At 43.6% G+C, this 14661-nt stretch overlaps 1 protein-coding gene across 4 annotated transcripts in view; it reads left to right on the top strand.

The window, feature by feature from the left end:
* Positions 1-1092: 1092 nt before the first annotated feature.
* DENND2B (DENN domain containing 2B) overlaps positions 1093-14661 on the top strand; it is a 183560-nt gene continuing 169991 nt past the window's right edge. Inside the window, exons 1-2 of one of the 4 annotated variants that reach the window (XM_040608182.1) lie at positions 1101-1413; positions 5737-5908. The gene's annotated coding sequence lies outside the window, so the exon portion shown is untranslated. Of the gene's footprint in view, positions 1414-5736; positions 5909-14661 lie in introns of all 4 variants that reach the window. The other 3 variants (XM_040608184.1, XM_040608181.1, XM_040608187.1) reach the window with 3 other exon arrangements.

Here is a 14661-nt window from a genome sequence, read left to right as displayed (position 1 = left end):
GGTGGTGACAGCCGAGAATAGTTTGTCCTGAGTATTCAGCTCTGGGTTCAGAGAAGTATCCTGGTGCAGGAAAGCCTGTGAACATTTGCCTGACGCTGAGCACCATTCCGGTTCCATTTCAGTCAATGGAAAGAAAGTAAGCATGTGATTAACGTTCAAGAGATGTGTGGAATTTGTATTTCCAGTTGCAGAATACATGTGTTTGTTCTCTATTTTCCTTCTGTTCTTGTTATTTGGTTACAATACAGCGAAGTGGCTTGTTTTATAAATGCTTACATGCCACTTCAGGGTTTAGGTGCGGACTTAGTCTTTTGCGATACTCATGGCTCTGCTAACAGGTAGCATGCTGCCTCTTTTGATGGTTTTTATGTCAAATGTCTTGTGCAGGTTTCTCATCTGTTGGGCTGGCAGAAGTGCATGGACGGGTGTGCCAGGGACCTGACCCAATCCATGCTGTTGGTGGCCTGCGTGGGGTCTGTGCAGCGCAGAGGCCACCTTCACCCCGGCGTGGGCAGGGACCCTGGCTGGGGCGTGCTCCGGCGGGGCACCTCGCCCCCCGCTCCCCAGGGAGCAGAGTCTTACCAACTGCTGCCTGTAGCTGGTCCCTGCAGGCTGGCTTCGAACCGAGATCCCCGGAGCGGAGCGCAGACCGTGCCGCAGCCCCCGGTACCCGAGCTCCCCGGGCAGGCCCCGCGCCCCGCCGCCCCGGGGCTCGCCCGTCCCCGGGCCCTGATTGAAACCATCTGCCCGGCGCAGGAAGCACGCCGCTCGCTCGCCGCCTTCCTTCCTTTCTTCCTTCCCGGCAAGCGACTCCGCGCCGAGGAGCCCAGCACTCGTAGTTTTTTAAATCAAAAAGAAGCGGTATCGCCCCTCTGGGGCAGAGGGAGGAGGAGGGTTGTCGGACGGGGGGAGCTTAGTTCTCCCCTCCTCCTCCTCTGCCCATCGCATCTCCCCGCGGACCGGACGGTCCTGCCCGGACCTGGCGGGCTGCCCCGCTCCCTCCCGCCTGGCCAGCACCCGGGTTTGGGGCTGTGGCGGGGAGGAGGGGGGGCGGCGCCCACCCCTCCGCGGGGCCGGGGCCGAGCACTGCCGGCGGGAGCGGGGGCTCGGCCGCCCGGTGCAGCCCGGCCGCGGCGGGGCTGCAGCCCGGGCCGGTCTGCGCTGGGGGAGCAGGTTTCTTTGTTGGCTGCCGGGTGACTGGTTCCCATTAATCTCCCGCACTGGCCGTGGCCGTCTCCACTTCCTGCCTTTGCATACTTCTGTCTCCCTCGATCTCAGTCCCTTCCCTCCCCCTTCCCTCCCCCCTTTCTTTCTCTCCCTCTTCCCAGCTTCTCCAAAAAAGCTACAGCCGCCCGGGCTGCGGGACGGGGGCTGCAGGCGTCCGGCGGCGGGAGCGCATCCCTGCGCGCCTCGGTAAGGGCCGGGGAGCCACGCTGCCGGGTTGGTGGTCGCCTCTGGGGACCTGGGCAGGGGAGCGGGGCTGGGGGTAGAAACGATTGACGGTGCTCCGGCTCGCCCGAGAGCCGCCCGCCACCCGGGAGCGGGCCGGGCTGGGGATGCGCGGCGGCGGCAGCACAGCGGAACCCCCGCGGTAGCGGAGCCGCCGGTGCGGGCCGGCCCCACGATCCTTAACGGGGGTCCTTGCGGCCGGGCGGAGCGGGGGCGCGGTGCGCCCCGTGCCTCTCGGGACGTTTCTTCTGGCGTGTGTGGCGAGGGCAGAGGCCGCCCGGAGGGACAGAGCTCACGAGACCGCCTCGGCGGGACCGAGTGAACCGTAACCGGGCTGGGGAGCCAGCCCGCCCAGCGTGGGGCTCGGATCCGGAGAGGGGTGGGGAGCCGGGGCACTTTTCCCTTCCAGTGCCCACTCGCATCGCTTATTCAGCCGGCTGTAGTGTTTGCATGCGTGTTGAAAAGAGCGGAGAAGCCACCTGGACTCTGGCGGAAGACTTTAGGATCCCAAGACAGATTTAGCTGAAGAGCTAAGGGAGCTGCTTCGGCAGTTCACTTGGTGGGAAAAATCAGATGTACTGCTTTTGGCTTGGGACCAAGCGTTTGCTTTACTAAGGAGCAGTGGGTCACTGCAATCAAAGAGTAGCAGCTACATATGAGAAAGCTTTCTTATGTTTACTTCAGTTTTATCACTCAAATGTACTTTGAATTTTAGTAGTCAAGCTAAATGAAGCCGGATGCATAGTATTATTGCAAGGAGTATGTCAGTAGTAGTGTTTCCTACACCCATGTTTTACTGTTGCATCGACTTTGGGGAATAGGTTTTCTTTAATATTTATTCCGAGTAGTAAGTCTTTAGCTTCAGCCAGATACTGAATAATGCAATTAAAACCACCTGGAGTGATCAAAACTTGTGGAAGACAAAGGATGAAACTGTTAGTTGTATTTTGATTTGTGATGATGCAGATTAGGATGAATTAAAGTGAGGTTGATTTGCCTTTAAGACTTAATAAAGTTTTGTTTATACATGATTAATATACAGTCAGTAGATGAAAATATTCCGTATAGTGGAAGGGTAAGTTAACAGAGCAAAGGTAGGAGTATCTTGCATATAAGGTGAGATTTGAGAAAATCATGTATGTTTTAGGAATGTTAAATTTAACTTTCATTTTGATGATCAGGTTTTGCAGGTGTCATAGTGGAAATCTGTTACCAGGTTGATGGGTGAGAGTAAGATTCGTGCCTTTGACAATTCATTTCCCTCTTGCTTTAAAATCAGTTATTTAAAGGAAAACTGCAACACATTTAAGCAATTATGTTACTTTATCAAGTTAACTAAGAATATAGTCAGCACCTTATGAAGCTAGCTACAGTCTACACGGTGTTAGCAACTAGGCTGACAGAGAACTGCCATCTTGCTTCTGGAGTGGAACCAGTTTCCTCTGAGAATATGGAGGGGTGATGAGCAGGGCTCCTTGGGAAGGGGTGATAGGATGGGTGGTGCTGGGTCTCACTGGGACACGGAGAATGTCCTGTTCCTAAAAGAACATAGTATCTGTTTTCCTCTCATTTCCTCTCAGAAATAGGACAGTCCTGCCTGGCCTGGCGTTCTTCTGCTCCCTTCAGGGTGCTAAACTCCCCCAGCCAGCTTACTCAGTGTAGTCACTGCCCTTCCTGGCGCTGGGGAGGAAAGGCGCCTTATGTCCTCTCCTACCCCTACAGCACTTTTGTGATGTGGCTGCCAGAATTTGCTCCAAGGAGCTCAGGACCAAGCATTGCCATTTCCCTTCAAGCAAGTGACTTTTAACATATACTGTAGCTCTTGAAGGAGCATGTGACCCCTTATTATTGGTGACCCTGTAAACCATTGTGTAATCTGTTGACTGTAATGTACCATGCCAATTTATTCTTGGTTGGGAAGTCTTGCCAAAGACTTGATGGAATAGCATGATTTTATCCACTTTATTGTTTTCATTGTGTTTCATAAACATCTAAGACCCTCTGGGAAGAATCACTGGGGCGGCTGGGCCTCCTTTTTTTAATTGCTGGTTAAATAAATGTTGCCAGTTTAAAAAAAAATAGTGGTATGCAGGATCTTGGAATGCCTGGAACTGCTAAGCACTCATGTTTAGGAAGCAGGACTATTTTTAGTGTAGGGGCATTTAAAGAAATGATACTATCCCCTTGTGAAGAGGTCACTGTGAAGTGAGCTGAAGAGCCTGCTTTTAACTGGAGAGCAAAACCAAGTTTCCCACAGCTGAGTAAAGCTAAAGAACCAGATTTGTACTTTTCCCACTTAATTGAAGAGGGAGAGGATGGACTTTTTGTTAGTTTACAGTAGTGGGAGTGAGGAGGCCCAAATTCTTATCATACAAAAAACCCCCTGCAAACGTTAACCCCAAATCCTGGTCTTGGTGAGACACTTGCCTTTCTGTTTCCCTCCAGTGAGTGTCTGTGATGGAGGTGTAGGACTAAAAGGCATTTAATGCTTCCTGAGAAGAGCTGGGAACTGGCAACTGAGAATACAGTGAATCTCTTGGGATCTGTTTTTGTGGGAGGTCAAAACTCTCTTGTATGGATCCCTGGCTGCCATTCTTATGTATAGCTAAAAGAAGTGGGGTAAAACTTAAACAAAAAAAAACCCAACCCAAAACCAACCAACCAAAACAGGCAGCATGGATGTTGAGAACTCAAGGTGATCTGGAATCCTAAATGAATTCTGAATATGGGACTGAGATTCCTAAATAAATTAAATAATAGAATCATTTCGGTTGGAAAAGACCTTTGGGATCATAAAGTCCAACTGTTAATTACTTTGGATCCAGAGAAGACTTTTGTTACCTCATCTGCCTGGAAAATAGAACAACTTGCTTTGATGGTTTAAGAGAATGTGGTTTAGGTCGAAGTTACCACTGTGTGCTAGACCCATTGTGTCATCTATGGGGTCCTGAGTAATCCAGATACAGCTAGTTGTGCCTCCTCTCCCACGGCTAATGTAACCCAGTCTCTTGCAGGGCAGAGGACCAACATCTGGATTGATTAGACTTCCAAAATGTGCCAAATGATAGCTGAATCTAGCTGAAGTTTGGTCCAAACTTCAGTGATGTTTTGTTTAACGTAAGTTCAGTTTAAATTACAAATTAGATTTTATTTTTTTTCTCCCAGTGCTGAGTGTCATGTGTGTTAGTTTTGTCTCTATGCTGTAAAGTGTGTGCAACTTTGCTTTTCAGATTTTTTGGTCTGCTGTTGGGATTTAGTTGGCAGTGCAGATTGAGGCAAGTTTGGGGAACTGAATCCAAATATTTACATTCTCAATTTGGCCTAGTTCTTGTGCTTGTAAACACTCATAGTCATATTGAACTTTGGTGAGGTTATAAGTGGCTTTGCCAAACCTTGGAGAGTCACACCCTACAAGACCTGAAATTCCCTCTTAGAAGGAGTTTTGGCTATGGTTTTTTGGGTGTATTTGTACATCAGCTGAGGGTTAGTACTCATCACTCTTACACCTAATCCAAGTGCAAAATCCTTTCTTGTATCTTGCTTCTTTTTCATTAAGAAATGCCTTATGCTGGTAAGATGTGTCGAGTTAAATGTCATGGAAGAGAAGTCATGCCACCCTGTGAGATGCTGTGCAGCCTCTGGAAATCCTGATCCTCCTGTGCTGCTCTAGAGCTCTGTCCTGGTAGAGAGGGGCTGTGGTGAAGATCCTCCTCCTTCCATAGGTGCCATTTTCATGGTCCTTGCTCTTTGGATATGCAGAAATAAAGTTTGAAGACTGATTTGAACAATGGGGATGCTTGCTCATGGACTTACAGATTTAAGTCCTCTTTTCATTCGTATAGGCTTTGAACAGCTGTCACATTTTATTAGAAACTTTTTATTCCCCAGGGACTAAGCCTGAAAGATTGATTCTGCATTAGCCATTGGACTCTCTGAAGTCCACATCGCTACAAACTGTAGGGACAAGGATCAGCTAGTACATTAACACTTCATGGCCAAACTATAGATAGGGGTGATTGAGTTGCAGTGGGTTACAGTAGGAGTTCCTACTCATCAGTTGAGGTGTGTAATTTTGTATTATTAGCCAGCCTAGTTCAGAAGTAGTTTGGAAGAAGACTGGATTAGCTTAATCCACAGTGAACATGTTTAGAGTAACCTAACTTGTCTTCTCTGTGGAGCATATACTAAGATAGTTAGAACTGTCCAGGTAAATCAATACTATAATTCATACAGCTAGTGCTTTTGTTACATTTTGGTATAAGCTGCTTTTTTTTTTTTTTTTTCCAGGTTGGGGGATATAGGACAAGAGTAGGTGTTCATCTCTACCTTTCATTATTCTTTGAAGATGTTTGTTTGAACTGTATCTGTATGCTGAAAACCTGTGAGCTGCTGCAGTGTAGCTGAGACTTCAATGAATTTGTGCAAATGGAGAAGTCTTTAAGGACACAGTGAAAGCACAGTGAGTTTCTGTCAAAAATGCACCCTGTGTGTGTTCACACACAGAGGAATGGGATGTTATTTCAGGTTAAGTATATCTGTCTCCTAATTTCTCTTTAAAATGAAGATGTAAAAATGCTTGATGTGTGAACATTAGTGTTAGCACTGGTGCCAACACAGGAAACCAGGTCTTTGAGTTGAGGCATTTAACATTATTCCCAAACTCCCACATTATTAAAAACAGTCATTGTGTGAAGTTTTAGAACTATTATTCATTTCATCATTTTGATGGGGTCGTCACACTGAATTTTTGCATTTTTTCCTCTTAAGAAAAAGATCAGTTGTCTTCATGGGACATCTAGTCACAATCACAGGGGACAAATGCTAACTGTAGCATTGTGCAAAGCACCCTGCTCTGCCTGCTATTCCAAGTATTAGGGCAGAAAGCAAAGTACTTCAGGAGAGCTACCCTGGAAGATCTTGCAACCCTTCTTCAGTGAGGAGCAGATGTTCCAAAAGTGGATTCTGTTACTTCTCAGAAGTCCTTCAAGCTGGAAGACAGATCTGTCTCTTGACATTTTTGCTTTCAACGTTGTTACTTCTTTGAGGGAGGGTAAATAGTTTTTGCCAAGAGGGAGCAGAATGAATGAGGAGCTCTAATGATTTTGATCCTTTGTCCTGGTGGAAACTCTTATCGCTCACAGTCACTGGAAAGGGCCTGAAGTCATGTTTCTTTCTGCGTGGGTACAGTACGCTAAAGCAAAATTGGGCGTATTGACTCGCAGTGTGTGAAAGTGCCTCTTATTTGTGCTACAGGATTGTAATGATTGCAGTTTCCAATTTGCCTCTTCATCCCAGCTCTAAGCTCACAAGATCCTGTTAGCCAGTGTTGTTCAGAGAAGCTTTATTAACTGGGAACACTGTTTTGAAGATATGGCAGATCAGCAAAGTGCAAAAGCTTACCAAATCTCCTGTATGATGGCAGGCTCTGATTATTTCCGCTGTTAGGTTGCATATTGGGCAGCAGTTCCATACCACAGCTTGCATTTCACTACCTGCTATATCCCTGGTATATTGTTAACTTTAGTCTTTGAGCAGATCATCCCCCATGCCACTCAAACTGTGTAAGAAATGGTTGACTTGAGAAGTGAGATTGGAGTAGCAAAGCATAGGAAGGGATCAGAAAGAAAAGGCTTATAATAATCTGAACATCCCTATAGGCCTTTTGTGAATATTACTTAACAAACTCCAAAATTGTTAAAAAGGCTTTCAGTACTCGCCAATACAATCCATGCACCTTTAGGTTTGTATGCATGTTTTTCTGTTAGTGTTTTATGGATGTACCCATCACAATTTCTCATGTGGAAATCTGTAAATACCCTGAATTCTTTAGTTGTAATGCAAGGAAAACCAAGGACAAGCACTAGGAGCTCATGCTGTTTCCTTGGCACCTGTCTTGTCTGAAAGCCCATGTGACACTCATGGGTACTCCTGGACTTTAATAGCACAACCTTGATTGTCTTTTTTGGCATTAACAGACCTCAGGATATTTTCTAAGCCTCCCTCCCCACTTTCATAGGTGTTGTGCTTCAGCTCTTCCCTCCCCAGTGCCTTGGTGCTGAGGGGTTTCCTGCTGATTGGCTCAGTGCTTTATTATCCTCTGAACCAACACCTTGAGCAGGACCTTCTGAGGCCATTGTTGCCGAGCAGCCAGCAGAGGAACTGGTCTTTCTCTCCAGAGATGTCCTTAGGCCTGGGCAGCAAAGGGAGATGTTGCTGGGTAGCAGAGCTACCTTCTCACCTAGGCAAGGTGAGCTGGGTATAATCTTCGTTGGCCTGCCCTGCTTTTCCTGTGGCTATATGACTTGGACAACACAGGTAACTCTGGAAAAATAAATTCAAGAGAGGCTGTTTTACATGTGAGTAAAGCTTCATCTGTGCTTTGGGGAAACTCGCCTGTTGACTCCCAGAAAAACATTTGTCATTCTTTCCTTTTTGGCTTTTCTTTGTGTGCTTCTGTTCTTTCTCCTTTTAGCCCTTGAGCCTCCCTCTCAAAGCAATCAAAACCCAGCAGCTGGGCTTTAATGAACAGTGTGTGTCATACCCTCTAGTTGCATTGCTGCAGTGTCCAGGCTATATAGGGATGTGAGACCTAGATTTTGTGGGTACCACTTTAACTGTAGCTTGGGGTTTAGTAAGCTCTAGAAAGGGGATAAATGGTGGCAGAGAGATTCTTAATTTGCCTGTGAGCATTGAGGCTTCTTGTCTGTCATAGACAGTCCCTAATAGCAGCTATTTGAGCTGCAAGAAGTCAGCTGGTGACATTCCTCTGCTTGGCCTTTTTTTCTGATGTTCAGATTTGTATTTAGTGGAACACTGAGAGGTGTCAGATGGTGCTTTGCACTCTAAAACCAGTTTAATACAAGATTTGGTTGTGTTCTCTTGATATAAGACAGTTCTCTCTGAGTTGAAGAAACTAGCAGAGAAGTTGAATGCGCAGCTAAGATGACTTCTCCCAAATGAAACTGTAAAAGAACCATGAAGCTTTCAGTGGCAAGCACATGCTTCAGAGAGAATTACAGCAGAGGGTAAAAAGTTATGAGAAAAATCCACTGTTTATCCATCCACCTCCATAAGTATATGCCTCCAGGATATATGCCTCCAGGATATATGGCTGAGGAGAAATTATGTACTTATCTTTTCAGCTGGGTGGATTGTTGTGAACTGTGATATTTCTGGCAACCAAAAAACTGAAGAGGTTGATACCTAACATAGCACAGCCTATAGGAAAGATGAGAGAATTTACTTTCTGCCCTGGGTGAAACCAACTTTTCTTCTGAAGATTAATGGTTCGATCCATTATTATTATTATTATTTTTAGTGGAGAGCATAATTATGCACGGTGAGTGTGAGATAAACACGACTGTAATTTCTGGCATACTAGTGTCAACCCAGAACTGCTGTGGATAGACTGATGTGACAGAGGAAATAATCAGGCCTATTCTTAAGTTCAGAGAGACAGTAGATCTTTTTGCCTTGTAGAAGTATATCCAAGATAATGGACTGAAGGTATGCTCCAGAAGCAGAATAATTAAGTTCAGTGGCATATTCACGTGAGAAATTAAAATAGATAATGAATTTTGAAGGACATGCATATTGATGACCCCATGGATAACCCAGCAGGAATCCAGCCCTGGATAGCTTAGTTCTTTGTCTTGGACCAAAACTTCCTTTTCCCTTTCCCTATACTTTGCAACAGAACAGGTTGGCAACCACATCTGCTTGTCCAGCCCAGAAAAACATGTACTCAGAAGGTTAGCTGGGGTGGAGACCACACAAAGCAGCATGACTTGGACCAGGTGAATTATACCAGTATATAGGTGGTGTCTACTCAACTCTTCCTCACCTGGCACTTCTGACTGTGATTTTCCAAATTGTTTCTGAGTTCATCACCACCCCCCAACCCACCCACCCCCCCACCCACCCCCCAAGTTACACAGATAGTAAAAGGCAAGTACCTGTCAGCTGTCTTGAGAGGTTTTTTTGTGGATGCTTAGCATGTCTGTGAGAAACTTTTTGATCCAAGACTCATTGACATAAATGAGACAGATCAATATGTTTCCCCCCCCCAGTACACGACAAAGGGACATACCTCCATAACTTGCATCCATAATATCCATAACTGGATGCAGGAATCCTATACCCGGGGCTAACAGAGTTATGTTATTTTCATCTCTAGGCTTTATGATGTTGATTTTAAAAATCTGAATGATGAGGGCTTCTGAATCAAATTAGGATTAATAGTTTCTGGAGCAGGGCAAATGACAAAAGACAACCAGGAGCTGAATTCAGACAGTGGCAGAAAGACGGTGAGATACTGTAGCAGCGTAGCATCATTAATTTTAAATCTGAAAGCACTCAACAAAATATGAATGAAAGACTGCATGTAACTTTGGTAGATGAGGGAAGCATCAGTACAGATGAGAAGGTTCAGGAAGGTAATCCTGGGAACAGATAAAACATTTTCTTTCCATTTTCAGTTTAGTTTAGTTTAATAGGAAAATAAGAGATATGTTGTGAGGCAAAATATTTTCTTTCATCTTGAACTGTAAATAAATACCTAGAGTAGTTCTTTTGAGACAACAATACTGCTGCTGCCTTTGAGTGCTTCAAAAGGCGCCTTTTTTTTTCCAACTAGAAGGTGATTTCAAGTAAAGTTACTTAATTTAAAAATTTGTATGATTATCTGGTGGGACTAGCAGGATAGTTTAGGCTTTTAATACCATGTTTCTTAACTACTTAATCTCAAATATTTATTAACAGACTAATGTATAGAGATATGTTAATCCTTTTATTTTTTCCTTGTTAAGCGTGAGTTTTTTTGTATCTACTTATGTTTGATTTTTGAGACTTAGTCATAACCAGTATTTCTGGTTACAAGGTGCCAGTTATTTTTGTATATTGTATGTACCATTCCTACACTGCTACCACCACCTCCATTAGAAACCCATGCCAAGAGGCAAAGATACACTCTTGTGCATCAATGTGTAGCCTAGGTTTATATTTTGTGTGTATTTGTTGTAACTATTAAAAAGATAGTACTTTATTGATATTGTTTAACAAATGTTCCAAGCAGCATTTTCTGTATGCTGATTAAACCCTTTTTATTGATGCAAACGGAGGTTAGCTTTAATACACAAGTTGGCATAGCAGATGTTTCAGTTATCCCTAAACTTCATTTTGACCAGAGAGTGGAGGAGGCAAAGACCCTTTCTGCCTTCACAATTTCCTATCTTTATAGGTTCTCAGTCCTCTACAAAGTCTTAACCAGACTAGATTCAAATAGAATAAAAAAATGCTCTGGCTTTTTGTACAACCCTGCTGAGATTTTCTAAGTCACAGTTAAGTACTCATTTTCCATTAAAGTCAGTTTGAACCAGATACAAAAATCCTTAGTGTGGCTTTGGCCTAATTGTTTAACAATGAAACATCCACATGTTCTTAGAGGGAACTCAGGATCTTCGCATTAGGAATGTGATTAAGTATTGCAAGCCAAAGTCAGCAACTTATTGTTTCAGTGTTTTCCTTGTATTTAAGATACTTACATGCCTGTATATATCTCTCTACTGAAACAGAAATGAGCCTCTTTCTTAAAACAAATTTACCCCAAGATATCTGCTTTACTTTTGTTTTCACGCTCTGAAGAAAGCAGCTTTGCTCTGTAAAGTCACTGTTTTTGTTCTCCTATACCTTTGATTTTTATCCAGTCTGGGGATAATTGCCCATAAAGAAGAGCATTTTTGTCTTTCTCCAAAAGAGAATTATTTCTTTTTGAGAAGCAACTACTATTAAGTACAATGCCTACAGAAAGACATAAACCCAGGTAGAGTTACTGGCTTGCAAATCTCTTGTCCAGTTTCCTGCTTTGTTGTTTACTTGCTCAGAAGTCCTCTAAGGCATTCTATTACCTGCAACCTCAGTTTCTCTGTGCATCTGTAAAGGGATAACTGATATCTCTCCATGTATTCCTTGAGATCTGTACATTAAAGAAGCAAAAGTTACTACATGTTTGTATTAAGCTATTTGTTACGACACATACCTTTGTGGTTTCTTACATCTCTTTTCTAACCTGGAAAAGATGTGATGGGCTGAAATTGCATTCTGAAGGGTGGTGGCAGTTGTACTGTAAAGTTTCAGTGAGCATAAGATTGAGCCTGAAAAGTGCATGTGACTTGGGGAGCTCTGAATTTAGGAAAGCAGTACCTTGTGCTTTCTCTGCACTGACACCTCTAGCTGAGTAAAGAGAAAGTGTTGACACTGGAAGGAGCTGCAGCTGTGCTCCTCTGCCAAATATGAGGTGAAGCCCTGAAGGAAAGGAATAGCAGTGATATGTGACCTGGCAAAGCCCTGAAGGAAAGGAATAGCAGTGATATGTGACCTGGCAAAGAGTATTCAAGACTACTCCCTCGAAGTAGCTGGACTGTCCAAGGCACCTGAAAATTCACTAACTGCCAGCTGGGCACTTTTGTTAGAGGCTTAAAGCATATAGGTTTTACAGGCCTGTTAAAGCAGGACTGTGCAAGGCATTGCTATGTTATTTTTTGTAATGCAGCAGAAGTTCTGACTCTCCTTTTTCTCATCACATTTCCCATTATCTAGTAATTGTAGCATCTATGAGGTTATGCTTTCGTTTACACAAAATAATACAAATATGTTTACAGTTAAGCATGCTACATAAGTGCCTTATTTTACTGCTGTATTAAATGTGTAAAGAATCTGTTTGGCAGCCACCTGATACGAAATGGTGTATAGATCTCACACATTTACTGGGCTCTGAAATTTTCATGTTCAGATGAAATTGGGTTTTTGATAACACCTTCTCTAAAAAACCTTTCAAATAACCTTATTTCTTTCTCAGTCCCTTGGTTTCTGTAGGAACTGTCACTTTTCTTTTTATACATGATGCCTGTTTGAATTGATAGTGACTTCAGTCCCCTGAAAACCTTGCTGCAACTTTTCCAAAATACATTTTTGTATGGTGTAAATGGATTGCACTTGGGTCAATTTTACTTTTTTTTTTAAGTTATGTGGATGTAATAAAGGGGAGAATAAGCAGGTAACAGGAGCCTTATTTACATCTTCAACTATGCTTTGGTTTCTGCAGTGTCTTTTTACTCACACTTGGTGCTGCAGCTGTAAGTTTTTCCTCCCGTTCCCCCTCTTGTGTAGGGGATGCAGACTGGCTAAGTGAGCTGCTCTCTTTTTGTCCCCTGGTAATTAATTTTTCTGATCTTTTTCTACATTCATGTAGATGCATCCACAGAGCTTGGGTCACAAGGAGAGTTGGCTGTTCTTTCATGACAGCACTTTATTGTATTTACCAAAAGTTTCTTTCTGTACCATACTAGACTTGTTACTAGTCTGGAAACTCTCTCCTTGTAAGCTGATGGTGGGAGATGGTTTAAACAAGACCAGGCTGGGTGGCAATTTCTGGCTCAAATGGGGGGAAGGAATGCTAAAAGGACAGAAAATAGTCTCAACTCATCATGAGACTGAATGGAGGTGATTTTAGTATACTTGCTGCTTGTTCTCCTCAGATCTATTCTCTGGCCTGAGGGACTCACTCCTGCAAAGTCTCCTTGGTTTAGGCAGTTTGTGACCTGCTCCCTGGCCCCACAGCTGCTCTGTACTCATGTGGTTTGGGCATATCTTTACACTGGGCCAAATGCCAATTGCATATTTGGGACTGAAACCCCATCTGTGTTTTTTTGAGCCAGAAAAAAATTCCTGAAAATGTGTCTGTCTTTTTATATTTTGTAAAGGATGTTGTTCAAAGTAGGGGAAATAGAAGTTTAAACCTTGAGCTATATAAATGCTTGAGTTATCTTAGCAAAATGCAAGTGTATTAACGTGCATGCAAACAGCATGATACTGTGTTTTTTAGAAGAGGATAGTGAAGTAATGGAAAAAAACCCTCACAACAAGCCGAAAATGGAGTTAGATCTTCCCAGTGGTTTTGTTTGCCATTTGGAAACCTGATCCATTGATTGTTTTCTGTACTGTGCTTAGTAGCAACAGCAAGTGAATTGAAAAACAGGGGCAAACATATGTTTTTCTATGGCTGATACTTACCAAGATGAGGGTTATATATCCTTCTTTAAGGCTGAGTGGTGCCCAGTTGTCCATCTGGGAGTACAATTGTAAGAAAACCAACGCCTTTAATACATCGGTTTTCTACTCCATTTATTTAGAAACAGCTCCTGAGGGATCGCTGCACTGTGAGGAGCATGCTTCTGGTTGGAATTTGCGATGACCACCTACAGTGCTCTTCCTTACTGTCAGGCTGAATCTCAGTCTTTTCTGCAATGGTGTTTGAAAGACTGATTAAGAAAAGTAGCCTGCATCCGCTACCCTGCTTCTTGAAGTATTTCTTACTCCACTTAATGTAAAATAGTGAAAAAAGTAAAATAGTGAAAAAAAAGTCCCAGTACGATAGCGTTTTACCCTTGCTTAATGAATAATGTAAATTTTTCAGCAGGATTGGAAGCAGTATGAAATCTGCCTTTGAATTAGGACTAGTGGGTTTGGCAAAGCAAGGAGTGTGATGTGAAAACTAGTTTTTGCAAGGTCCTCTAAGACTTTCTGACTAAACAGTTTCTCATGAGCTAAACAGTACTGGGAATGGCTCACTATGCGGGTAGAAGACCTCCCAAGAGCGTGTTTGGTTTGGTGATTCAGTGTGTGGCATCTGTCCCCTGAACAGAGAAGACATATCAGTGGTCCAGCAAGGAGCTGAGGGCATAGTCCTGTTGGAGACTGTGGCTGTCAAATGAGATGTGGATCAGGTGCTGGGAAAGTGGCTTAACACTTGTGCCTGTCTGCCTGAGGGGTTACTACATCTCTTAGATTTAAACAATCATTCTAGACACTCTGAGCTCACAAGAATGTGATAGTGATTGCCCCACAACATTAAAGTGTCATCTAAACATAACGCAAGGTCAGCCCACCAACTCTATTAAACAATCATAAACAGTACAGCTTAAGTTAGCCAGTAAATCAAACCAGGAAAAAAACCCTCCCTTCTACCCTTACTAATCCCTACAGAGACTCATTGCTTTTGGCTCTTCCTTGGAATATTACCCAATTTGGAAACAAGGGATATTTCTGACCAATTTGGTATCAAGCACAGGGTCCTATTTAAATTCTGGTTTGGTTAACTGCTCTTTTGCCTCCACAAACTTCCCCCCTTGCTCTAAATGGATACAATAATATTTT

The sequence above is a fragment of the Falco naumanni genome, chromosome 10 (genome assembly GCF_017639655.2).
Source record: "Falco naumanni isolate bFalNau1 chromosome 10, bFalNau1.pat, whole genome shotgun sequence".
NCBI lineage: Eukaryota > Metazoa > Chordata > Aves > Falconiformes > Falconidae > Falco > Falco naumanni.
This window is presented reverse-complemented; position numbering and strand designations above follow the sequence as displayed.